Below are 27,292 nucleotides of genomic sequence, written 5' to 3'. Positions count from 1 at the left end.
GTAGAATAGTTAAGCTGATGTTTATTAAACTTACGGGAATAATAACTCACAGGATGATCTATACCATTAGTATCCTCCTGAAGAAGAACAGCTCCGGCTCCAACAGCGCTTGCATCGACCTCAAGCTTGAAAGTATGCGTGCAATCAGGCGCAACGAGAACAGGTGCATTACATAAAAGCAATTTGACACAATCAAACGCATTCTGACACTCCACAGACCATTTAAAAAGTTTAGACGGACTAAGCAACGAAGTGAGAGGAGTAACAACGGTTGAGAAGTTTTTACAGAAACTGCGGTAATAACCAGCCATACCTAGGAATCTTCGCAACTCTCGTCGAGTGGTAGGGACTGGAAATTCTGCAATAGCGGTAACCTTAGCCTCCACTGGTCGTACCTGGCCTTGTCCAACCTCTTTACCCAGATAAGTGACAGTCGCTCGACCAAACTCACACTTTGCCAAGTTGAGAGTTAAGTTAGCTGCACATAGACGTTCGAACACCATTCTCAACAAGCACACATGTTCCTTCCAATCCACAAAGTATAAAACCAAATCATCGAGATAAGCGTTGCAATTAGGTACATCAGCCAAGACAATATTTACAAGACGCTGGAACGTAGCGGGAGCATTTCTGAGACCGAAAGCCATCGCTGTATATTGTAAGAACTTGTCTGGAGTTACAAACGCTGAAATCTCGGATGCTTGCGGAGTAAGTGGAACTTGCCAGTATCCTTTCAACATATCCAGCTTAGTGACAAAACGAGCAGACCCAATATTATCAACACAGTCTTCCATTCGCGGTAACGGATAACTGTCTGGCACCGTTACAGCGTTCACTTTTCGAAAATCAGTGCAGAATCTAAACGTGCCATCCGGTTTAGGAACGAGAAGACACGGAGAACTCCAGGGACTACAACTAGGTCTGGCTAAATCATTCTCAAGCAGATAATTCACTTCTTGACGCATAATAGACTTCTTAACTGCATTTACACGGTAAGCATGTTGCTTAATAGGACGAGCATCATTCACAATAATATCATGCTGCAAAACATTCGTTTGTTTAGGAACATCACTAAACAGACAGTTAAAATCAGATATTACGTTAATAATGTCAGTTTCTTGGTTCTCAGTCAAATGATTAAGACAAGAGTGAAGATCTTTTAAAATCTCTGAGTTGGCTAACCTTGCGCACTGCTGAGGAGCATTGCGGAGCACGACACCATCCTCGTCAGCCCCCGAAATATCAACAGGTTTTAACAGATCCACGGCTAGTGCGACAGACGAGACAGCGGGCCCTGCAGTCTCCTCTGAAGTTTTCACCTCAGGCATCTCCCTGTCATGGTAAGCTTTTATCATGTTTATGTGACAAACTCGGGTTTGACGTTTTCTGTCAGGTGTGTAAAGCACATAATCAGTTTCACTCATTTTCTGTTTCACCACATAAGGACCAAAGAAACGGGCGGACAAAGATGATCCTGGAACAGGTAAAAGCACCAACACTTTATCACCGGCTGAAAACGAACGCGCAACTGCTCTCTGATCATACTTGCGCTTCATGCTTTTCTGAGCATTTCCTAGAGATTCTTTAGCTAGTGACCAAGCAGTATGCAAGCGATCTCGAAACTTACTTACGTAATCCAGTACATTAGTGTTAGGACTCGAAACAGTGGTCAAAATGTGTTCTTTAAAAACTTTCAAAGGACCTCTCATCTGATGTCCGAATACGAGTTCAGCTGGACTAAAACCAAGAGATTCTTGTACAGTCTCTCTTACCGCGAATAATACTAAGGGAACCCCCTCATCCCAGTCTCTAGCAGTGTCCATGCAGTACTTCTTAAGCATCGACTTAAGTGTCTGGTGAAAGCGTTCAAGTGCGCCCTGACTTTGTGGATGGTACGCACTTGAAACTCGGTGAGAAATTGACAAAGACTCCAAGACTTGTTTAAAAAGTCTTGATAAAAAATTCGTGCCCTGATCGCTTTGTACTATTTTCGGAAGACCGAAAGTGGAAAAGAACTTTACCAACGCTTTGATGATAACGGGCGCGGTGATTTTCCTCAGTGGAATTGCTTCCGGAAACCTAGTAGACATGCACATTATGGTTAATAAAAACTGGTTACCAGATTTTGTTTTAGGCAATGGTCCAACACAGTCTATTATCACATGCTCGAACGGCTCCCCAATAGCTGGTATAGGAAACAGTGGAGCAGGACGAATCACCTGGTTCGGCTTCCCAACAGTTTGACATGTGTGACAAGTACGGCAGTACTGAGCAACATCCTTCTTTAAGCCTGGCCAAAAGAAGTGCCGTAAAATCCTATCATACGTCTTCGTAATTCCTAAGTGACCGGCAAGCTGATGATCATGCGCTAAACATAACACATGTTGACGATAAGGAGAAGGAACGACCACCTGATACACAACATTCCAATCTGAATCGTGTGTGTTAGAACACCACTTTCTCATCAATAACTCATTCTCAAAAAAATAAGCAACCTTCGGATCTTTAGCTAAATCAATAGAGACAGCAGACTTAAAAGCAGCAATGAGAGACTTATCTTCTTTCTGTGCAGAAATAATTTTCTCTCGTGACACGGACATTTTTAATTCTGGTGCGTCAGACACATTTTCTCTCATGTTCTCTGATTGTGATTTATCTGGTTTGGATGACGTAACAGTACACAATGATTCGTCACCAGCAAGAAGAGGGATAAAAACAGAGTCAGACAAATCCACCATATCACCCACTTTACGCGACTGAGCGCGAGTGACAGCGCATGCGGGAAAAACTTCAGGGTAAGTATGTGACACATCATCTGATTGACACACATCTGGTTTTTCAACAACTTCTAACACAGGCAAGATTTTTCCTCCGGCTAGATCATTTCCAAGGATAAAATCAACGCCCTGAACAGGAAGAGAAGGACGTACCGCCACTCTTACAAATCCTGTACATAACTCACTCTGCAAATGTATACGATGTAATGGCACAGTTATACAACTCATGTCAATACCCTGAACTATCACACTTGAGCCACAGAAAGTGTCCTCAGTCAATGGCAATCTATCTGCCACAATAAAAGATTGCATTGCACCGGTGTCTCTGAGCATTCTTATTTCTTTCTGATCATCGCAATTTCCCTTTAAAGAAATTAACCCTTTCAAAATAAAAGGTTGGTAACTGTCATCGATTTTCTCCACATTTGGTGTATGAACAGACGGCTTAACAGCTTTCACAAACCCTACGCTTTTAGGCTGTTGTTTGCGTTTTAACGTCAAACAATCTGCGATCACATGTCCTTGTTTATGACAATAAAAACATTCTCGATCCTCTCTAGCACGAGGTGGACTGTTTTTAGAACGAAACGTTTGGTTTTGCACAGGAACAGGCTGTGACCTCTCTGAACATGCAAGTGAAAAAACATTTTTGTGGGTTAAAACAAACTCATCCGCTAACACGGCTGCGTGAGACAACGAAGTTACTTTCTGTTCATTTAGATAGACCACAACACGATCAGGCAAACACCCTTTAAACTCTTCGAGCAGTACAAGTTCTCTTAACTCATTAAAGTCACTCACTTTGCTAGCTGTGCACCACTTGTCGAACAAAATTCCTTTGTCTCTAGCAAATTCCACAAATGTCTGAGCCGAATTTTTTTTATGTCCCCGAAACTTCTGCCGATATGCCTCTGGAACTAATTCATAAGCACGAAGTATAGCAGACTTCATAGACTCATACTTTAAACTTTCTTCTAAAGATAAAGTAGAACAAACCTCTTGAGCTTTTCCAATCAATTTACACTGTAACAATAAAGACCAGACGTCTTTAGGCCATCGAAGAGAAGTAGCTATTCGTTCAAAAGCATTAAAATAAGAATCTACTTCTGATTCTCTGAACTGGGGAACTAAGACAATGTGCTTACTTATGTCAAATCTCACCTGGGATGAATCAGACCGCGGAGGAACATCAGAGACCGGACCTGGATTCGACTGCGCAGCCGAACTGGCAGTGATCTGCATCGCGTCCAGATCGAGCTGTCGCAGCTTTACCTGAGTCTCAGCCTCAATTTCAAGCCTGCGTACTTCCAAACGCAGATTTATCTCAGCTTGACGTGCCTCGGCTTTCTCCTGCGCCTCATATTGTAAACGGGCTAAGCGGACTTTCAGTCGCGCGCCGTCTCTCGAATCAACAGAACTGGGAGAGAATGGATCAAACGGTGGCAAGCCGGCCTTAGCCTCGGCTCTCACCTCCGCCTCAGCATCAGCTCTACCGCTCCGCTTATCCTCATCATCCACAAAACTGCGATGTGCCACTGCAACGTCACTCACACCAACACCTCCGCTAGCCTCCTCATCACCCACGGCATTTGACATAGGAAGAACATTGATCTCTTTTAAACGTTGTATCAACTTACTCTTTATCTCACTCTTAAGAGCTTGTCTACTCACCACAACCTGATAGTGATCCGCTATCAGCACTAAGTCTTGCTTCTTACATGAACTAATCTGTTCAAAAGACGGGTTGGCAATGAACTTTTGCAAGCTAAACATTTCCATGATGCACAACCAGCAAACAAGTACAAAAATACTACTCTGCATGAATATGCCGCCAAACTAACGTAAGGTCACTTACCACTAGCATACACACACACAACTGATCACAACTAAATTAACTTGAGATTAAATATCTCGGACGAGCCCCCATTAAATGTTACGCACCCTTAGACAAAAAGTCTTAAAAGGGGCAACATTGAGGTTGTGATCAGACGGTGGTGTAATTAAAATGGCAAGAGACGACACAACAAAATATAGTGAAGGAAAAAAAGTACAGTTTATTGTACAGGTGAAAATGGTGAACAATAATAATATTAATAATAGTAAACACAAAGAAAAATAAACCAAATAGATACAAAATTGAGAGTTCAAAGTATAACCAAAGAGAATAAGGACAAATTGTGAAGCCAAATGAAAGAAAAGAACAAAACAAACTCCCGTTAACTTAATCCCAACCTCTTAACTAACTAATAACAAAAAGAAAAGAAAAGACAAAATTCTTCAGCGCAAAGCGCCCTCTCTAACTGCTCTAACTAATAACAAAACATCCAAGGGTGGCGTTCACTTCCTTACCTGGTGTTTGTATACATTGAGTTTGCTAAGTGTTGCGTTGTGTACGTCACGTGACATATTACCTGTCCGAATTTCTCTTGGTAACCTCAAAACACGCCGTCATGGCAGAACACATTACTCTTGGCAATCTCAGAACACGCCGTCATGGCAGAACACATTACACTTGGTAATCTCAAAACACGCCGTTATGGCCGAAAGAAAAAACAACAGGACAATATCTGTAACAGAAAATAACAAACACAAACGCGACAAGCAGAGCAACAGAAAGAAACAAGCCGACATGCGCTCCTCTCAGCTTCCTTTTAAACTCGGGTGGTAAAACCCGATAGGCTGCTGGAGGAAAGATGACGTCACGACGTAGATGGTGATTGACATCTCTCTCAGCCAACAGCGGGCGAGTGGTGACGCAAGCCTAAGAATGTGATAGACAGTTGAGAAAGAGAAACAAAAGAAACACACATGCGCGAGACCACAGGGACGTAACAGTGTGTGTGTGGATAATGCCGATGAAAGTGGACCCTGCTTAATGAGTAAGACAAACACCAGGAAAATATATAATTATTAAACTAAAAGTTACAAAAATAAGAAGAATATAAACATTCAAACAGCACATGAGATCATTATGATGTAACAATATGACTTAAATTAAAAGTAAACAAAAAAAATATATATGTTTTTCTTTGCTGGGAAAGAATAGTGTGGCCACGAATTAAATCATAATAATTTCCCCTAAAATCAACAATTCTAGGGGTAGGAAAACTCCTCCTTCCCCTCAACCTAACCCCAGAACTTGACTGGTTGACAAACAAGGCTGAAAATGCATGTGAAGACAATTTCATTGCTTGGTAGGCTTGCAAAGTTTCATACCGAGTTTGTGTTTGTATGAGCGTGAATGTTTGCCTGTGTATGTGCATATATTTATATATTTCTCTGGAGCATAATGCCTTTTGAATGGGTGTAAAAAATGCCTATGAGATGGAGTCATGGAGCGTGAACATTATGCTTTGCTTGCCTGAGTCTTTTGATTCATTACCCCCTCATGAGGCTGTCACAGTCAGACTCTGGAATGTTATGAGCGCTCATGAACAAGTCACTCGCCGTCCAGCTGCTCAGATTTGCTGCTAAGTCAGAGACAGAGCAGTCACTCAAGGCAAGGCAAGGCAAGGCAAGTTTATTTATATAGCACATTTCATACACAATGGTAATTCAAGGTGCTTTACATAGAAAAATCAAAAGAAATAGGAATAATTAAAACAGTTAAGAATAAAGAGATTAAAATAATCAAAAGAAATAAGAATAATTAAAACAGAATAATTAAAATAATTAAAATTAACTCAGTGTGATATTCATTAACAAAACTCAAACAACATAGATCTTACAATTAAGACACTTAGTTTGGAAAATCTCTGTGATTGATATCTGTGATAGTGGTTCTCAAAATGGGTTTTAGGATTGCTCTTACTAAATAATGACTGGCAATAACCATATAATCATGCATAGTTAGGACAATCAAATAAATGGTGGGAGAAAATGAGGAGAAAATGTTTCCCATGTCTTTTGTTGCGATTGTCAATGACTTTATGGTTTACTGGTGCAAATTCATCAGTGCAAAAGTCTTATAAATAATTAATTTGAATGTTTGATTTTAGGAAATATTTTGTTACTTTTGCACAATAAACAAATTTGAAACTTTGTTTTGTAGTCAATTGATGTTCAGTGGAAAATATGGGCCCTGAAGTCTTGAGAATCTCTGTGATATTATACTAGTCTGGTCAATCTGATTCTAGTAAGTACAAATAAAGATAAGGCCATCTGTGACAGTTTTTCAACGGTATATACAATGTGTCCTTTAGTGTGTTGTTTTGTTACTGTTTTTGGTAACACTTTATTTCAATGGTCCCCTTAAGACATTCTACTGACTATAAGTAACTTTGCAACCACATGTCAACTTATGAACCATCAAAATAAAGTGTAACCCAGTTTTGCAAGTGTGTCCCACTTCCCATGTCATTTTTGATTGGTTGATTGGAATGCTGATGTTTGATGTTGATCCAGGAACATGTTGCACTTGGTGAAATCACGTTCACTGTCATCCTAAACCGAATACACATAAATACTTGGAGAACTTGGAGATAGGAGTATACTTTGAAAGGCTTGTGTGACGGGATTAGGTGATTGACAGCAATATTGGCCTATCAGCAAACGGTACTTTCCATTTAAAGTCTGATTGGTTGTCACCCGGGATGCGTCACGTCCGTTTTCCCCGTTTGTTCGCTTGTGTCCATGGTGGCTGTAGTGCAGCTTTATGTGTTGGTGCTGTTGCCCATTCGCGCTGTCTGGTGGATGTGCTTATTGATCGCCTTGCAGGCGTGATTCCCTGTATCCCATTGTGCTATCGATGGGGCATGACTGTGACCAATCCGTGGCTATAGAGTGTGCTATCCATAGACAGTAAAAGAAATGGACACAGCGACCCCATAGACTTCAACGGAGAAAAGTGAAGTCAATTAGAAGCACTCACTTCCTGATTGCCAAGCGAACTGCTCAGGCTCAAACTGAGTTTGACGACGTAGATGTGACGTGAGCAACTTGTACGTCTTCTAGTAGCGGCGCCAAGAGGAATCTGAATCATTCCCTTCCGAATCTTGCAGAGCCGGAGATCGTGAGTATTAGCTGTCCATGAGCTAGCAGCAGGAGCAGCTTTACAACTCTCTATGGGCTTCTCCCTTGACTTTATGCCTCCACATCCCCCCGATTGCGCGCGAGCTTCTACTTCTGTCTATACGGTAATTTCTGTACAGTGCGACAGAGAGTCGCGTGTTATGACGCAATCGTTAGCCTATTTTTACACAAACGGCTTCTACGGGGCCATAACGTAAGATACAAGGTAATGGAGCCTTTTATACATTGTCGTGTTTCTTTAGAAATAAACAATGGACAAATGGAGTCTTTAAACGCCTCAGATGTAAAGTTATTCGCTGTCAAAGTGACGCAAAAATGAATGGGAGTCAATGGGATGCTAACAGCAGGTGAAAGCTTGTTAGCCAATGGCGGCGCCCGGGGAGACTTCAGTTTCCAGCTGGTGGATTACCCCCTTGGTGCTATCTGACGTGATATCCTGATGGATTCTCCCTCTCGTTCTCTGCCGAGATTTGTAGTTGCTGCTCTCACGCTGTTAAAGCGCTGTGGTTGATACAGCCGCGCCGACGCGATCATCACTATAACAAAAGGGGACTGATTGTTCTCTGCCGAGATTTGTAGTTGCTGCTCTCACGCTGTTAAAGCATTGTGGTTGATGCAGCCGCGCCGACGCGATCATCACTATAAAGCCTGGAACACACCAAGCCGACGGTCGGCCGTCGGGCAGTTTTTGTGCGGCTGAAATTGGTCCTCGTCGGCTTTGTTTCGGCCGATTCGACATGTTGAATCGGCGTCGGGCCGTCGGTGAAAGAGGGAACTCTGATTGGCTGTTCAGCATAGTGAAAGAGTCATGCACGAGAATAATAGCAAAACAGCGAGCAAAGAAGTCAAAACTCTACAGATAGAAGGCTGTTCTTATGTTACGTCATCTTACCTGGGTGTTCCTTGGCGAATATTTCAATATTAACACGAGCGGAGTGGAATAAAGAAAGTGTTTAGCAGCATTGATATTTAAAACGGTAAGCACGCACTGCTTTGTTTATGGTTTGTGTATCTGCAGCCGACAGCGTCGGTTTCCCCTTTTTGAATGACGAATATAGAGAATATATCTGCAGAAATAGACAGTTGTCTCATTTACACGCAGGCGCAGAATGCGCATTCTAGCTGACAGTCGGCTGTAGTTCTCTCGGTGTGTTCAAGTGCAGCTTTTTACCCCGACGAGAGGCAACGAGAGTCGACAACACAGTCGGCTTTCATCGGTGCTAGTTCGTCGGCGTCGGCTTAGTGTGTTCCAGGCTTAACAAAGGGGACTGCTCGTTCTCTGCCGAGATTTGTAGTTGCTGCTCTCACGCTGTTAAAGCATTGTGGTTGATACAGCCGCGCCGACGCGATCATCACTATAAAAAAAGGGGACTGATCGATCGTTCTCTGCCGAGATTTGTAGTTGCTGCTCTCACGCTGTTAAAGCGCTGTGGTGGTTGATACAGCCGCGCCGACGCGATCATCACTAACAAGGGGACTGCTCGTTTGATTCTCTTACTGTGTCGTTTTAGTGCCCTGCTTCATATTTTCTTGTTTTGTTCCTTTGATTGAACTTCTTTTCCTTTCCTTTGCTTTAATTAAAACAACCAACGAAGTGGTTATCTGGATGCATGTGATTTTGAGACCATTAATGTCATCCCATTTGTGTGTGTGAACATCTACCGAGTTGAAATTGCTTTGTAATAATCTCCAGACCAGCTCTTTGATCTTTTTAGGTTATTGGTTTTCTTTTTCTTATTTTTTGCTTTATTGGTAATGTCTTTATTGCTATTTCTATGTTCATTTGTATAGTTTCTTTATGTTTTTATTTTCTACTGCAGGAGCTGGGGTCCCACGGCCGGAGTGCTCTTCTTTTTTGTGGTGGTGGTTCTTCTTTATCGTGTGCAGTGTACACTTGAGTGCGATAGTGCAATTAGACTGCACAGGTGTGTGTGCGCGTGAACGTGTGCCCCGTAACCGACAGTGATTCCTCTTCGTTGGGAGCCCCAGCCCTGCTGTTATAATTTAGGTATTTTGCTTTGCAGATATACATTGTTATATTGGTTTGTGTTTGTTTCTTTAATCTGAAGTGGGGTTGTTAGTGTTTGATGTGGGTCTTAGTGTCCAACATTTTTAATCATTCTTGTATTAATAAATATTTGTATTTTTGTATTGTACTCACGTCTCTTGTCTAACTTTATGAGGGAACCGAACCTGCGTGCTTTACTCAATGTTTAGTATTTTCCCTGGGGTTAACTCCTAGGGTGGCGTAGTCGGAGTTCTTTAGTAATAAATCAACTTGAGCTTGTGTCTCAACCGCACCCACTCGCCACACTTGCATCCTCAACTGTGCACGAGATGGAGCAGAACGCGGAAAAGGAAGTATACCCAGGCCTTAAGTTGAGTGACATATGGAATTGTTGCCTTTGTAGATTTTACCAGATTGGATAATGACATTTAAAGGGGACTTATTATACCCCTTTTTACAAGATGTAATACTTATGTGTCTTAAAAGTCTTAGGTGTCCCCAGAATGCTCAAATACACAGATCATTTATTATAACATGCCAAAATGACACTTTATGGGTGGAAGCAAAATTCCGTCACCAGTCGTGGGTGAGGCCTGCTACATTGTGATGTCACAATGTATAGAAAACGCAAGCTACTCATTTTGAGGTAAGGTTAGGACAGGTTTGGTGGTATGGGTAGGGTTAAGGGTGTATTAAGATGTAAGGAATGGGTCAACAGTGTGATTATAGATGTGATCACAGAAATTACATAATAACAGCCAGTGGCGCAAAAAGTGGGTATGCGCTATATGCGGCGCATAGGGGCGCAGCACCATGGGGGGCGCCAAAGCGATGGTAAAAAAAAAAAAAAAAAAAAAAAAAAATCATTAAAAAAAATATATATTTATATTTCTGCATTTCTTCAATGTTATATAAAATTTTAGAGGACTAACAGGCTAGAGTAGGCGCCCTCATGGAGAAGGGGGGCGGGGTAATATCGCGAGCGGACAGGGGCGTCGTGAGTGCTGAGCGAGCAGATACGAGTAGTGAGTTGTCGTCGAAAAAGATGGATAAAACAAAATGCTGTGGGGCTAAAAATAGAAAAAGAAAGAGGGAAAAGGAGATGGCCTGTCAATTGATGCGACAGCAGGTAAATAAGTGCATGCTGAAAGCCAACAGGTAGGATTTAAAGTGTGACATCCAGGCATAGGCTATCTATATCTCTGTGGCCATCGGGACTACCGGGATTCCCGGTGGGCCGACGTGCTTTTTCGGCCGATACATCTCATACTTTTTTTCTTAACGGCCCATAAAACTCGTACATCGGCGGCCCATTCATTTATTTTATTTTTTTGCTTAAAGTCCCACTCCGATCATATTTTGAGCTATTTGTAAACATTCCCAGTGGTCTTTAAATTATGATTATGCCATTTTTAGCCAAACTCACAAAACCTGTGCCGTTTTCTGGGACTTTGCTTCAGCAGAGCGGCAGTAGCTCATTAGCAATTCGCCTCTGCGTTGTGGGCGGAGCCGTTGGCACGGAGACGACCCTCCCCCTCCCCGTTGCTGAGAGCTCTGTCTCTCCCGCTAGCTTACACCCCCAACCTGTCATTACCGGTGCAACAAAAATTGAGAGCAATATTGGAGCTATCCAGCCGTACAGTGCGTTTTCGTTTTAAAACGCATAACTTTTGCAACGATTATGCGCTCCTGCCGTCCACATTACTGACCCTCGGCCTCGAAAACGGAGACTGACCCCTTCAGTCGAGTCCGATGCAAGTCAGCAAGTGACGCAACCCATAGCAACGAGTCATGGCAACGACAGCTCAAACCGACAGAAACATACAAGTAAACGTGAATTTTGTCACATTGTCATGTTAATTATAATCAAATGCATTTTGTTTTATTGAAAACAATATTATCATTGATATTTGTTTGAGAGGGGCACTTTCGATTAATTTTAACAAGCTTGTGGCCCCGCCCAGTGGAGTTACTACGTCACAACTCCAGTCTATTTTAAACGGCATTTTAGCGTCTGCTACTGATTCACAGCCATTTGAATGTAGAAATACTCAGAAATACAACTTTGAGCTCATTTTTCTCAAGATATGTCCTCTAACATAAGAAAAATGCCACAAGAACATGTTAACACCTAGAAAAACATTATTTTCATCGGAGTGGGTCTTTACAGTTTTTCTCGATTGCTTAAACACATTTCTTGAAACTATGCCTCGTATTCTCAAAACAGTAAACACAAATCCATAACGTCTCACCCAATTCCCCAAACATCCTATTTTCAGGTCAAAATGAAGCTCTACACTCAAAACCATTCACTCTTGCTGAAAAACCAAACGTTGCCCTCAGACAGGACACACAAGCCCTCAAAAATACACACACTACAACATAGTCTTACACACTGCTGCTATAAATTCAAAACAACATTTCCAAAACTGGTAAGTCATGTTGCTTGTGTCCATCCATCTTTTTTTTTTACTCGCTTCTACTCAAGATGTGTGTGAGCATCATATGACAGTAAAAGAGCACACACAAACCTTATTCAAATATGGTTCAAAGTATTGGAATGGGAAAGAGTGTTGGTACATGCCTCCACTCAAGGATACAATATGATGAACAAGTCTAAGAATGTTCCACATATGGTTGAAATACCATCATTGGCCTAGAAAGATGACATTCTGGGAGTCAAGACTATAAAGGAGAAAGGATGCCCTCCCTTCACTGTCACTCTGCAGCCGCTCTGTGTGACTGTACGACTGCTGGCCTTTTCTGGCAAGAACATAAACCTCATCAAAGACAATTGGAAATGTTTGTCTCTTATTCAGTGATAGAAATGTGTTTGCCACCACACCTTCCTGAAGGATCTGATGATGGAGGCGACGGTGAAGCGACTCAAATTTGTCTGTACTCGTTGCCCAGCCTCCCTTATATAGTCATACCATGGACAAGGACATGGCCAACTAAAGTGGCTTGAATTTCATCCGAGACTGCTTGTCTTCTTGCCCTTGCCCTTCCTCCTCCTCCTCCTCCTCCTCCTCTTCCTCCACCTCTTCCTCCTCCTATTCCTCTTCCTCCTCCTCATCCTCCTCCTCTTCCTCCACCTATTCCTCTTCCTCCTCCTCCTATTCCTCTTCCTCTTCCTCCTCCTCCTCCTCTTCCTCCTCCTATTCCTCTTCCTCTTCCTCCTCCTCCTATTCCTCTTCCTCCTCCTCCTCTTCCTCCACCTCTTCCTCATCCTCTTCCTCCTCCTATTCCTCTTCCTCCTCCTCCTCTTCCTCCCCCTCCTCGACCTATTGCTTAATTTCTCTGTGGATCCATTGTTCCAAAACTCAGTAAACTGATTTTTATCTTTTATAAAAGATTGTATAAGCGTTTATCTATCTATTGAAGGATCTGACTGATGTGTGTTCAATTTTGACTCTTAGTGTTTTCACCTGGGTAATTGTGTGCTAACTGAGCTGAAGCTGTGCTGACTTGAGTGAACAGTATTGAATGCTAGTGCTTTCTAAATGACCACGTGTTGTAGGCAATGAGAAATGAAGGGATTTGTGTGTAGAGTTTTGCAGTGACAGTTCAACAAATCTGACTAATGTGTCAAAACAGGGGAATAGTGTTCATAGTTCAGTGAAATGGGTGTGCTTTTTGATAAATGGCATTATGGTTTTGAAATTTTAGTTCAAAAGCCTGGTTATAGTGTTTAAGCAATCGAGAAAAACTGTAATCGGCGGCGCTGGGTTAGTGCCGGTGTAATGCATTGGTCAAAAAAAGTCAGCGTTATTTTTTTTGCTGACACACCGGCCCATGAAACATGTCATAATGTGCTTATATCTTTCAAGTATAGAAATTAGTAGCCTAAAAAACTAATTATGAAAGTTTCCTTTATTTTTCAGTGCATTTGTTTTACAATATATGGCTATTACTATCATGGGATTAATATTATAACTATTATTATGTAGTAGTGTAATGTAGACAGACACTTACTAAAAGAGGTTTGAATTTTTCTTTGTTTAATTTTGCACCCTGAATATGGGTTGGAGCTTTTAATTTTGAACTCTCAAAGTGCACCAGACTGATGAATTTAACATTAAAGAACACAACATTTTCTTACGGGGGGGCATGCCCCCGAACCCCCCTAGAGAAACAGAGGTCCACCTACCACAGTTTTACCTAAAATCCTGTGAGAAACACTGCTATTGCTGTTCCAATGGAGCTAATACTTTTTTTAGGGGGGTTCATCACGGTGGAGTAGTTTAATCGTATTAATAAATGACAATTTTGCACTTATTTTATCTGTGTTAGCTCTCACTCGTTCCTACTCACTTATTACATGGCACACTTTTTTTTTTTTTTGTGTGTGTGGGGGGGGGGGGGGGGGGGGGGCGCAAAAATTGTTGCTGCATACCCCTCTGACACTGGGTAGTTGCGCCCCTGATAACAGCTGTAATTACATGCAGGTATTTATCAAAGCATTAGTTAAAGTGGGATCTGTTTAATTTCAGCTGGGTTCCTAATTTTGAAGGTAACTGCTTGTGTTGCACTATGTTTTGCTGCTGTTGCTAATCCTTTATCAGTGTTTTAATTATTAAAACAGATTTCTGTGTTAAATCCCCCAGCGTGCCAGATTTTGTGAACAGACACATCATGAAGTTAATCACGGTGGTCAGGTAATGTATTTTGAATTGATTCAGCGGTCAAACATAATAGGCAGCTATTTTGGGGGATAAGGGCATGTAGTGTATCATGTTTTTAAGGATTATACAGCAATTCTGAGCTCACTGTACCATAAAGTTTGCGCGGTAACGCTTTAGATTACAGCCCGGAAAGTACTGGGTAATTAAGAGGAATTTACAGAGTACCTTTCGGTAATTATAGTGTACCTATAAAGTACTTACATGAAAGTATAAGGGAACAATATGTACAGTTTGGGGAATAAAGGGGTAACAACCAGGAGAATTAAAAAAATATATTTATACTGTAAGTATTATAGAACTATAAGGGGTTCTTATTCTACTATTATGATACAACAATCTTACATTTGGGAGCAATTTAGCGAGAACATACACTGCGTACCTTTTTGTAATAATTGTGTACCAAGGCAATACATACTGTATAGGCTTTTTAAAAATGACAGGGTACATATCTATGCATTTATACTTTTATTTTTTATTTTTTTTGATAGCAAAAGTGCAGATGTTTAAGTTTGGGCTAACATGTTTCAAGGCAAGAAAAGCTAAGACTATTGCAATTTTTTTAAATACTGGGAAATATATATTGTTTTATGTGGTTACAGGGTAAGTGGTGCTTGTATAATAAATAAAGGTTCCGAGTCAGTGATATAAGATTGTGTATGCATTTTTATTGTACTTACCCTGTAACTACATGGAACAAGAGGGTAACGAGAACCACTTTAATTTACAGCCCGCAATGTCACACTTACCCTGTAACTACATGGAACAAGAGCTGTAATTACATGGAACAAGAGGGTAACAGGCTACATGAAACAAGAGTATCTTTTCCCAATATTTAAGCAAAAGTTGCAATAGTTTTCGTTTTCAGTGCACTTTTGTTAAAAAGATTACATTTTAAAAATTACAGGGTACATATCTATTATATCTATTTATAAAGCCTATACAGTATGTACTGGTTCACCATTATTTCAAAAAGGTACGCAGTGTATGTTCTTGCTAAATTGATCACAAATGTAAGATTGTTATATCATAATAGTAGAATAAGTACCCCTTAGTTCTATAATACTCACAATATTAATAATTTTTTTATTCTCCTGGTTGTTACCCCTTTATTCCCCAAACTTAAAATATTGTTCCCTTATACTTATATTGTAAGTACGTTATAGGTACACTATACTTACCGAAAGTTACGCTGTAAAATTGCTTTAATTACCCAGTACTTTCCGGGCTGTAATCTAAAGCGTTACCGTTTGCGCTGTGTACGTGAGAAATGAGCGGAAGCGATAAGTGTTGTGGAACAGATGGATTGTGTTTATGCTGTTATATTTGTATCTATAGCAACTATTGATATGTAGTGGAGTGTCAGAGAGATGCCATTGGAGGGTGGGATGGGGTTTGAATGTCCTCCCCACCCTGAGGGCTGTGAAAGGGCAACAGGACCTGGGCTGAAACACACAAAACGTTTAGGAACACAGGAAGGAAGTGCTAAGAGCACAAATGAATGCCTGGGAATCCTCGCTGCATTCTAGCTTTGTTCATGAATCAATTTGTCATCTTTTTTTAATGTTTTGTGAGAGGTTCATTGTAAAGCCTGTTTTGAAACTGCAATCGTATGATGTGCCCATACGGAACAACCAAAATTGCAACCGCTCTTGGTTACACTTTGTTTCGATTGTCCACTTCGATTGTGTTAACAAGAATAAACACATATGAACAATTAAATTATTATTGTATTATTATTTATTTTTAACTATCTTGAAACTATCCAAGCAGCGTTTCGCGCTCAGATGTGACGGCGGAATTAATACATTACCAAAATGTGATTACAGAATATATTTAAATTATCCATCAAATTGTAATTTTCTCCTTACAGTCTTGTGAGTTAACAATAATGCCTGACCAGTAAATTACTTGGTGAACAAAGAAAACCACTAAACTAGCAGTTAGCCAAGAGGAAATCAGTCTTACCTTTTGTATTCAAATAAGACCAATCTACCTTTTTATATAACTGACTTTTAGAAAAAAAGTTATAACCAGTCTTGAAGGGGGGGACAAAAATAGATGACTAACTTGTAAAACTATAGTCTTAACAGTTTATGCAACTGGCCATAGGTCGCTTTTGTACATATATTTATAATAACTGACTAGCACTTCCAAGCTGGAAGGGGATGCAATAGCCCCAAAAATGTTTCATAAATGTGATCCAATACAACTTGTGCACTACACCTTTTGAAGCCACACCCAAGTCTGATTTCTGAATGAATCTGTCTAATGAATCAGTTGCTTGTGTTCACAAGACCAGTCTGAATGATTCATGATCGGACAGATTTGTTAAAATCACCTGCTCAATGATCACATCATAGCGGTTCCTGAATTACAGTTTTTTTCAGTCGCTAACAAGCGTTTGTCCAACCAGTTGTCACATTTTCAAAACTCTAAACACAATTAGCACAGCATCGGTCTTTTGTGGCCATACCATTCACACATTTCATGTCGGTTTCACACAATATGCAGTCAGTGAACACATTTCCACAATGCTTACATTTTCTTAACAGACAAGCTATACCTCCCAATAAAATTATGGATTGTTTTTGTAGTATTTACAAATGTTAACACACACCATCCCACAACAGCAAAAACAATATTCCAAACCTTAGATACAGTATAAAAACCTCTGCTTCTGCAATGATATCAGTTCAAAAACAATATACTGTATTTCAGCTGATAATAAACAAACAATTGAATAATTGACCCATAGCGTATTTATGTTGGGTAAATTGGGCCAACCACAGCTGATTCCAGTCTGGCTTAGACTCAGTGGCAGGGGTTATTTTTTTCTATTACATTGACACTTATACAGTAAAAGGAGGACTTTGAGGAGTGACATTTTTGGAAACAGAAACAGAAAAAGACAAACACTGTAATGTCTGGACGAGGAAGAGTTAGAGCAAGGTGCCCAGGGGGAAGGGCAGGCCCAGTTAGAGATGAAGTGAGAGATGCAGTGAGAGTTGCAGGAGCAGTGAGAGGTGCAGGTGCAGTGAGATATGCAGTGAGAGGTGCAGGTGCAGTGAGAGATGCAGTGAGAGGGGCAGTGAGAGATGCAGTGAGAGGTGCAGTGAGAGATGCAGTGAGAGATGCAGGAGCAGTGAGAGATGCAGTGAGAGATGCAGGTGCAGGAGCAGTGAGATATGCAGTGAGAGGTGCAGGAGCAGTGAGAGGTGCAGGATCAGTGAGAGATGCAGTGAGAGGTGCAGGAGCAGTGAGAGATGCAGTGAGAGGTGCAGTGAGAGATGGAGTGAGAGGTGCAGTGAGAGGTCCAGGAGCAGTGAGAGGTGCAGTGAGAGATGCAGTGAGAGGTGCAGGAGCAGTAGCAGTGAGAGATGCAGTGAGAGGTGCAGGAGCAGGAGCAGTGAGAGATGCAGTGAGAGATGCAGTGAGAGGTGCAGGAGCAGTGAGAGATGCAGTGAGAGGTGCAGGAGCAGGAGCAGCGAGAGATGCAGTGAGAGATGCAGTTAGAGGTGCAGGAGCAGGAGCAGTGAGAGATGCAGTGAGAGATTCAGTGAGAGATGCAGGTGCAGGAGCAGTGAGAGATCCAGTGAGAGCTGCAGGAGCAGTGAGAGATGCAGTGAGAGGTGCAGGAGCAGTGAGAGATGCAGTGAGAGGTGCAGGAGCAGTAGCAGTGAGAGATGCAGTGAGAGGTGCATGAGCAGGAGCAGTGAGAGATGCAGTGAGAGGTGCAGGAGCAGTAGCAGTGAGAGGTGCAGGAGCAGGAGCAGTGATGCAATGAGAGGTGCAGGAGCAGTGAGAGATGCAGTGAGAGGTGCAGGAGCAGGATCAGCGACAGATGCAGTGAGAGATGCAGTTAGATGTGCAGGAGCAGGAGCAGTGAGAGATGCAGTGAGAGATTCAGTGAGAGATGCAGGTGCAGGTGCAGTGAGAGATGCAGTGAGAGGTGCAGGAGCAGTGAGAGATGCAGTGAGAGGTGCAGGAGCAGTGAGGGATGCAGTGAGAGGTGCAGGAGCAGTGAGAGATGCAGTGAGAGATACAGGAGCAGTGAGAGATGCAGTGAGAGGTGCAGGAGCAGTGAGGGATGCAGTGAGAGGTGCAGGAGCAGTGAGAGATGCAGTGAGAGATGCAGGAGCAGTGAGAGATGCAGTGAGAGATGCAGGAGCAGTGAGAGATGCAGTGAGAGGAGCAGGAGCAGTGAGGGATGCAGTGAGAGGTGCAGTGAGAGGTGCAGGAGCAGTGAGAGATGCAGTGAGAGATGCAGTGAGAGGTGCAGGAGCAGTGAGAGATGCAGTGAGAGATGCAGGAGCAGTGAGAGATGCAGTGAGAGGTGCAGGAGCAGTGAGAGATGCAGTGAGAGATGCAGTAAGAGGTGCAGGAGCAGTGAGAGATGCAGTGAGAGGTGCAGGAGCAGCGAGAGATGCAGTGAGAGGTGCAGGAGCAGGAGCAGTGAGAGATGCAGTGAGAGATGCAGGAGCAGGAGCAGTGAGAGATGCAGGAGCAGGAGCAGTGAGAGATGCAGTGAGAGGTGCAGGAGCAGGAGCAGTGAGAGATGCAGTGAGAGATGCAGTGAGAGATGCAGTGAGAGGTGCAGGAGCAGGAGCAGTGAGAGATGCAGTGAGAGGTGCAGGAGCAGGAGCAGTGAGAGATGCAGTGAGAGATGCAGGAGCAGGAGCAGTGAGAGATGCAGTGAGAGGTGCAGGAGCAGGAGCAGTGAGAGATGCAGTGAGAGATGCAGTGAGAGATGCAGTGAGAAGTGCAGGAGCAGGAGCAGTGAGAGATGCAGTGAGAGATGCAGGAGGAGGAGCAGTGAGAAATGCAGTGAGAGATGCAGGTGCAGGAGCAGTGAGAGATGCAGTGAGAGGTGCAGGAACAGTGAGAGATGCAGTGAGAGGTGCAGGAGCAGTGAGAGATGCAGTGAGAGGTGCAGGAGCAGGAGCAGTGAGAGATGCAGTGAGAGATGCAGGAGCAGGAGCAGTGAGAGATGCAGTGAGAGGTGCAGGAGCAGGAGCAGTGAGAGATGCAGTGAGAGGTGCAGGAGCAGGAGCAGTGAGAGATGCAGTGAGAGATGCAGGTGCAGGAGCAGTGAGAGATGCAGTGAGAGGTGCAGGAACAGTGAGAGATGCAGTGAGAGATGCAGGAGCAGTGAGAGATGCAGTGAGAGGTGCAGGAGCAGTGAGAGATGCAGTGAGAGGTGCAGGAGCAGTGAGAGATGCAGTGAGAGGTGCAGGAGCAGTGAGAGATGCAGTGAGAGATGCAGTGAGAGGTGCAGGAGCAGGAGCAGTGAGAGATGCAGTGAGAGATGCAGTGAGAGGTGCAGTGAGAGGTGCAGGAACAGTGAGAGATGCAGTGATAGATGCAGTGAGAGGTGCAGGAGCAGGAGCAGTGAGAGATGCAGTGAGAGATGCAGGAGCAGGAGCAGTGAGAGATGCAGTGAGAGGTGCAGGAGCAGTGAGGGATGCAGTGAGAGGTGCAGTGAGAGGTGCAGGAGCAGTGAGAGATGCAGTGAGAGATGCAGTGAGAGATGCAGTGAGAGGTGCAGGAGCAGTGAGAGATGCAGTGAGAGGTGCAGGAGCAGTGAGAGATGCAGTAAGAGGTGCAGGAGCAGTGAGAGATGCAGTGAGAGGTGCAGGAGCAGTGAGAGATGCAGTGAGAGATGCAGTGAGAGGTGCAGGAGCAGGAGCAGTGAGAGATGCAGTGAGAGATGCAGTGAGAGGTGCAGGAGCAGGAGCAGTGAGAGATGCAGTGAGAGATGCAGGAGCAGTGAGAGATGCAGGAGCAGGAGCAGTGAGAGATGCAGTGAGAGGTGCAGGAGCAGGAGCAGTGAGAGATGCAGTGAGAGATGCAGGAGCAGGAGCAGTGAGAGATGCAGTGAGAGATGCAGGTGCAGGAGCAGTGAGAGATGCAGTAAGAGGTGCAGGAACAGTGAGAGATGCAGTGAGAGATGCAGGAGCAGTGAGAGATGCAGTGAGAGGTGCAGGAGCAGTGAGAGATGCAGTGAGAGGTGCAGGAGCAGGAGCAGTGAGAGATGCAGTGAGAGATGCAGTGAGAGGTGCAGGAGCAGGAGCAGTGAGAGATGCAGTGAGAGATGCAGGAGCAGGAGCAGTGAGAGATGCAGTGAGAGGTGCAGGAGCAGTGAGAGATGCAGTGAGAGGTGCAGGAGCAGTGAGAGATGCAGTGAGAGATGCAGGAGCAGGAGCAGTGAGAGATGCAGTGAGAGATGCAGTGAGAGGTGCAGGAGCAGTGAGGGATGCAGTGAGAGGTGCAGGAGCAGTGAGAGATGCAGTGAGAGATGCAGTGAGAGGTGCAGGAGCAGTGAGAGATGCAGTGAGAGGTGCAGGAGCAGTGAGAGATGCAGTGAGAGATGCAGGAGCAGTGAGAGATGCAGTGAGAGATGCAGTGAGAGGTGCAGTGAGAGATGCAGTGAGAGGTGCAGTGAGAGATGCAGTGAGAGGTGCAGGAGCAGGAGCAGTGAGAGATGCAGTGAGAGATGCAGGAGCAGGAGCAGTGAGAGATGCAGGAGCAGGAGCAGTGAGAGATGCAGTGAGAGATGCAGGTGCAGGAGCAGTGAGAGATGCAGTGAGAGGTGCAGGAGCAGTGAGAGACGCAGTGAGAGATGCAGTGGGAGATGCAGGTGCAGTGAGCGATGCAGTGAGAGATGCAGTGAGAGGTGCAGGAGCAGTGAGAGATGCAGTGAGAGGTGCAGGAGCAGTGAGAGACACAGTGAGAGATGCAGTGGGAGATGCAGGTGCAGTGAGAGATGCAATGAGAGATGCAGTGAGAGATGCAGTGAGAGGTGCAGGAGCAGGTGAGAGACGCAGTGAGAGGTGCAGGAGCAGTGATAGATGCAGGTGCAGTGAGAGATGCAGTGAGAGATGCAGGTGCAGTGAGAGATGCAGTGAGAGATGCAGTCAGAGATGCAGGAGCAGTGAGAGATGCAGTGAGAGGTGCAGGAGCAGTGAGAGATGCAGTGAGAGATGAAAAAACCTGATTTGCTTTTTAGTGGAATGCTTTTGAATGTGAATATTACTGTACATGTGGACATACAGTTCCCAACCAAGAAATTTAGTGTAAAAACGGTGGATTGTGCGTTTTGCATGCAAATACCTGTAAAACTGAAACATAAAAGTCTATGCAGTTTTTGTAATGTCAACAATAGCCAGTATTTTGAAACCTGGTGTACTTTGATTGACTGCATGTACCTTGTGAAGTGAAAACAAGTGTTATTCTTTGACAGAATCATTTCATTTTGAGTCAGATTTCCAGTGTTTTGGTAAAGTTAGTGTTTGCAGAGAAAGATGTGTTCTATTTTGAAATGAAGAGTTAGCATATATTTAACAAAATGTGTTTTTGAGATGAAAATTATCCATTTGGCCAATTGTGTTTTGTAGGTGTGAGTCTGTGTTAAGAGTTTAGAAAAAGTATCTGAAGTATTGGTAAGCGCTTGTCAGCGATTGAAAAAAACGTTAAAAACTCATGGAGGGCATAAGTTTATCAGTGACTTGAATTTTTGTCAGATTCTCACACAAAGTGCTTGCGTGACAAAGTTCTATCCAGTCACTCTTAGGTAAAATGAATACTGTAGAGACTTCTGAAGTTCTGACACATTAATGTTTCGTGCTAAAACCGAAAAGGACATAAGCAGTGCAATGCACTGAAAACCAGATAAGAAAGTGACAGAAATGTCTGAACTTTTGTTCACCCTGAGCTATGCCCTTCAGCCCCTTCAAGCCTCTTGATGTAGCCTACACTCTTTTGTGACGTAATGCAGCAGAGACGTGCAGTAGTCTGCAGTGGAGTCTGTACCAGTGCAGGTTCAGCCAAAGGGCACATGGACACCCTTCTAAATCATAAAATGACACATGGGATATCCAACAGTCTCATGGAATTCAGAAGCTTGTGAGCAAAGGCTATGAGACCAGATATCCATATTAAGTGTGTAATTTGAATATAGCGGGAAGCCATTGCCTTTTTTTTTGTTACAATTTAAAGGTGGACCAATTAATTTTTACAACTTAAAAAGGTAACGTAGTAGGCTACTTTTGACAAATTATTTTTTTATTTTTTTATTTTTTGTGGTCAATTTCTTGGACCAATTTCTGAATATTTTGGTCACTTTTTTAAAACTCTTCACACAGTGAGCACAACAACAATCTATGTGGGCTAAACTATGTATACTTTTCAATTGCTTTCCAGTGGAACAAAATACATCCAATTACTACATCTTTTAAATTCACATTAATTGTATTTTTTCCCTTTACAACCAACACCGAAACTGTTAAGTTCATAATAAAACACTGAATAAGCTCTGAATAAGAACATGTTTACAGGGATACCACATTCAAATATATTCCAAATCAAAAAAATAAAAAATACTATCAAAACAATTAGATGCTGTGGAACACCTACATAAGTGTTAGTCTTTCAATTTCATTACCGTTTATTCAAAATGAGAAGCTGTAGGAATCATTTTGTACTGTAAGGCAAACATGGATCATGTAACATATACTGCAGTGAATTTCTAAACAGCAGAGAGTCTTTCACAACGTTTTACAAAAGAAAACATTGTGTAATGCTACTTGTTGTTAGTGTTTTTAGGTCATTGTTTTATGAGTGACAGAGTGTGTTTGTTGGGTGAAAATCTTTGCTAGTGTTATGGAAGAATTACTTGATTTGTGACATGTATGAAGGGTTTTTGTAGTTTTAGAGTACTTTTACACAACAACAACGGTGTACGAAAAAATGGAAACATTTTTCCATTGCATTTTTAGCGTACAAACGACACCGTTGTCAAATGATCCCCGTTCACACGGATCTGTGAAAACGATTCAAAACGCTGTATTATTCATGCCAAGCCAGTAGTTGGTGATGTCACTTTGTAAAGACACACGATGCACCAATAGACTGAACACATAATACGCATACACATGATGTTACTGTTTTCAGAAATTTGCGTTTTTGTAGTTTACATGGAGACTATAACAGAATCGGTTTCAATAACTTACACTTTGAGACCCGTTTTCAAAAGTTTGCATTTTCAGGCCCCCAAAACGCTGCTGTCGTCTCATTGAACGGCAAAAAAGCATTACAAGTTTTACGTTTTTAGTTGAAAACGGTGTTGTGTAACAAACAGATGTTTAAGGAACATTCACACTGCTCTCTTCCACATAATAAAAGTAAATGGTGACCAAAATATGTCAAGCTCCAAAAAGAACATCTCGATTACATATGGTAACCCTCGTTCCCTGAAGAAGGGAACGGAGACGCCACGACGGGGACCACTCGAAGTAGATTGGCCTCTCTAGCGAGATTCTTATTCGTCTGTCGTGGCGTCGAGAGACCGACTGAAGAGGAACAAAAAGCATAAATGTGGTCCATATGACTATGAGGAATAATTGATGACGGACCGTTGAATTATTAAAAAACAATGCACACCCGAGGTGGTAATGCGGCCACGACTGTAAAGACCTTTGAAATAACTGAAATCATTTGGCGAAGTGATTTGGATCTGAAATACAACCAAGACCTGAATGGAACTCTTTTAGCCGTACGTTTCCCTGAAAACAATTGCATACATTAGAACGTTCGACAACCAATCAGAATCAAGCATTAAACAGCCACGTAGTATAATACAAGTTATACAATTGCTTTGTCAGAAGAAGAGACTGAAATTCATCTTGAATGGAGAATCTTGACATCCGAGGTCAACATTCATTTTCATTGTATGAAAAGGAGCAAAGTAGAGATTCTGTTACACATAACTCCTTTTGTTTCACAGACTAAATTAACTCATATATGATTTGGACAACATGAAGGAGAACAACTGATGAAATAGATTTCATTTTTGTCTGAACTAACCCTTTGTTAATGCTTGGTAGATGCAAGGCGCATGCTGTCCTGGCTCTGTCTTTTTTTCACTCTTGTGTTGTTTTGTGTAACTGTTTGTCTGTCACGCTCTCTTTCTCCAGCTGTTGAGTAACTCTTGAGCCTCTGTTTTTCTCCCCTCAGGCTCAACACACCCAGCTGAAGGATCCGCGTTGTCCAGATGACAAAATGCATCACAATGAAACTATGTAGACTTGTCTTCAGTGACAGATGGGACACAAACAGAGATAATGAATGCATTTTCAAGGCAAAGTTATTTCCATTTAACTATCCTTCTTTGAAGCTATAGCTCACAGATGCTGTTGTTTTCCAGCAGTGACCCGTGTTATCTTGCACATTGGTTGGACTTTTGTGAGCTGACATACTTCACCAATACTATACAATTTTAGGTAACTCTTTGATGTTGTATTTTTACATTATATGTAATTATTATTATTATTATTTTAAAACAAGTATAAATCTTACCAATCTCAGTAATGTATTCCAAAATAATCACTAAAGGCAGTAACAATTTAAACAGTATTTTATTTTTGAACTGATGTTCAGCTGTTCTTTTTTATAGTCAACTTCTTTTCAGATCATCAGTCATCAAGCTCAGTAAACACTGGTCACAGACACGAATTTACCTTTAATTTCACCAAGCTGATAGCTCACTAAAAACCCCACGGTCATCATGTTTTCAGGGCATCTCAAGTTTGATTTTGACGTGACATAAAGCGGTGATATCTAAGTGAGTGCTTACTTTTCAATTAGCCTTCCCATTAAAGGCATGATGTTTTGTTCATTCAGACCATAGACTGTAAAAAAAGATGGACGAAGCCCCTTCGCTCTTTCCATTGGAGAGAACTGAAGCCGCCAGAGTCCCGATATGGCGCTGACATATTGGAACTTGAGTCTGCGCAGTAGCGTTTTCGGGACCAGTCATGCGCAGTCGTGAGCAGGAAGTAAAGCCGCGAAATCAAGGCCCCGCCCTCGCGCTCGTTGAATCAATCGCAAGCACACGCCCTGCCCTTTTCTTAAGTGGCCTTGTCTGCTCCATTCCTCTACAATGATGTCTGCTGATTGCAGTACCTCGTTAAAATTGGGTAAATACAACTACTAACCACATAGTCAACATTATGAAAAAAAGTCCGTTGGTGCTTCAGTGACTACTTCACACAGAGAACCTGTCAATCACAGCTGTCAATCATGATGTCACAGCACCGTTTTTATAGAATCAAATAACTAACTAAAAACTAACTTTTTTTAAAAACAAACACTTGAAATTACATCAACGTGATAGAAACTACAGTAAATGACAGAAACTATCTTTAGAAAAAAGATATGTGAAGTGTAATTTAATTATTTAGTTGGTCTCACGTCCCGTTGAATAACATGGGGAGGCGGGGCTTATGAGCTATACTAGGACCGGTCACCGGGGGGCGATCGAGACGTTTTGGCTTCACTTTTGAGGGCTTGTGCGGCACGCTTGATTCAGACCAATTTGTGAACGCGCATGAAAACAAGAGGTGGGATTTATCACATAAACCAATTACATCCAATCATAACCAATCATATGCATCCAATCAAAGCACGATGGTGCCTCATCTCATGTGACCTTCCCCTATTCATTCACAATTACCACCCCATCAAACCCCCCTGCACGCTTTAGGGGGTCTGTTGAAACTCAATGGGTTCAGGGGAGGCAAGAGAGACGCTGCGTCCCGCTGTAACTTTACCTGCTGGTGTCGCTGTTGGACAGTGTTACTGTTGAAAAACAAGTGATTTATATACTATACATTTTGTAACAATTGCATTTTTTATATTTTTTATATGGATTATTTCTCTTCCAATTTTTTGAGGAGGCACTGCCTTCCTTGCCTCCTCAGAGAAAACGCCCCTGCTACATACTCTCATTAGTATTCAACGCATTCTCATCCTTTGGCGTCATATAGGTGACGCCATATGACATTTCGTCGAAATCTTATGCACATGGCATCCTTTAGCGTCAATATAACACGCACTGTTATGGGTAGGTTTAGGTCTGGGGTAGGGTACGGTTATGACGCCTTGGGATCTGCGTCTCATATTGATGCTAAAGGATGCCATGTGCGTAAGATTTCAACGAAATGTCCAAAGCGTCACATGTATGACGCCAAAGGATGAGAACGGGCTGTAGTATTACAGTAGTATGTCTGCTTAATATCTGCTTAATTTGACGCTTTATTTTGACGGTCCCCCAACAGACATTCTACTGATTGTAAGTAACTTTGCAACTACATCAACTTATTTGACAAACCCAAAGCCTAACATCTAGCCCTTATTTAAAGCCGCTTTTCTGAAATTGCCCTGAACAATTTGTCCCAGGAAAAATTTTCCCCCCAGACCTTTTCCACTGCGGTCTAAAGGACCGTAAAGATTAGGCAAATTAGTCAGGTGACGTAGGACTGCACACACCACAACATGGTGGTTGACCAATAAAAATGCGGCATGAACTCAACCAATCAGCATGTTCAGCCAAGTCCCACCCCATGAAAGTTCCTGAAATTTGAACAAGTACTACTTCGCAAGCAGGGACTTTCTGAGGGGGACATTTTTACCCGGAACTTCATTTAGACCCTGGTTCCTGGGGTCGAAACAAACTGAGTACCACCCCAAAGTATCTAGTTCCTGCGTAAAGTTCCTCTGGTGGAAACGTGGCTTAACAGTCTACTAATACTCTAATGACTGGTAGTTGACATGTAGTTGCAAAGCTACTTATCGTTCGGTCGAGACCATTGAAATAAAGCGTTACCCAATTTTAAACAAAATTCCATTTAAGGCCTGCTTTCTGCAGCTAATAATATCACAGCTTAAATTCACCTGGCAAGTAGCACTTTGTTTTGCAAAAGGCCCAATTTGCATTGAAAAGATATGTGTTTTAG

General features: G+C 42.5%; 1 protein-coding gene across 1 annotated transcript in view; it reads left to right on the top strand.

Moving 5' to 3' along the window:
- Positions 1 to 27,292, top strand: part of LOC130085010 (adhesion G protein-coupled receptor E1) — a 180,854-nt gene extending 153,562 nt beyond the window's left edge. The window contains exon 9 of the mRNA XM_056250560.1: positions 27,280 to 27,292. The gene's annotated coding sequence lies outside the window, so the exon portion shown is untranslated. The remainder of the gene's footprint in view (positions 1 to 27,279) is intronic.

The sequence above is a fragment of the Rhinichthys klamathensis genome, unplaced genomic scaffold (assembly GCF_029890125.1).
Source record: "Rhinichthys klamathensis goyatoka isolate OS25496 unplaced genomic scaffold, OSU_Roscu_1.1 h1tg000004l_1, whole genome shotgun sequence".
Classification (NCBI taxonomy): Eukaryota; Metazoa; Chordata; class Actinopteri; order Cypriniformes; family Leuciscidae; genus Rhinichthys; species Rhinichthys klamathensis.
The sequence above is the reverse complement of the archived record's forward strand: the minus strand, read 5'-3'. Positions and strand labels throughout refer to the sequence as shown.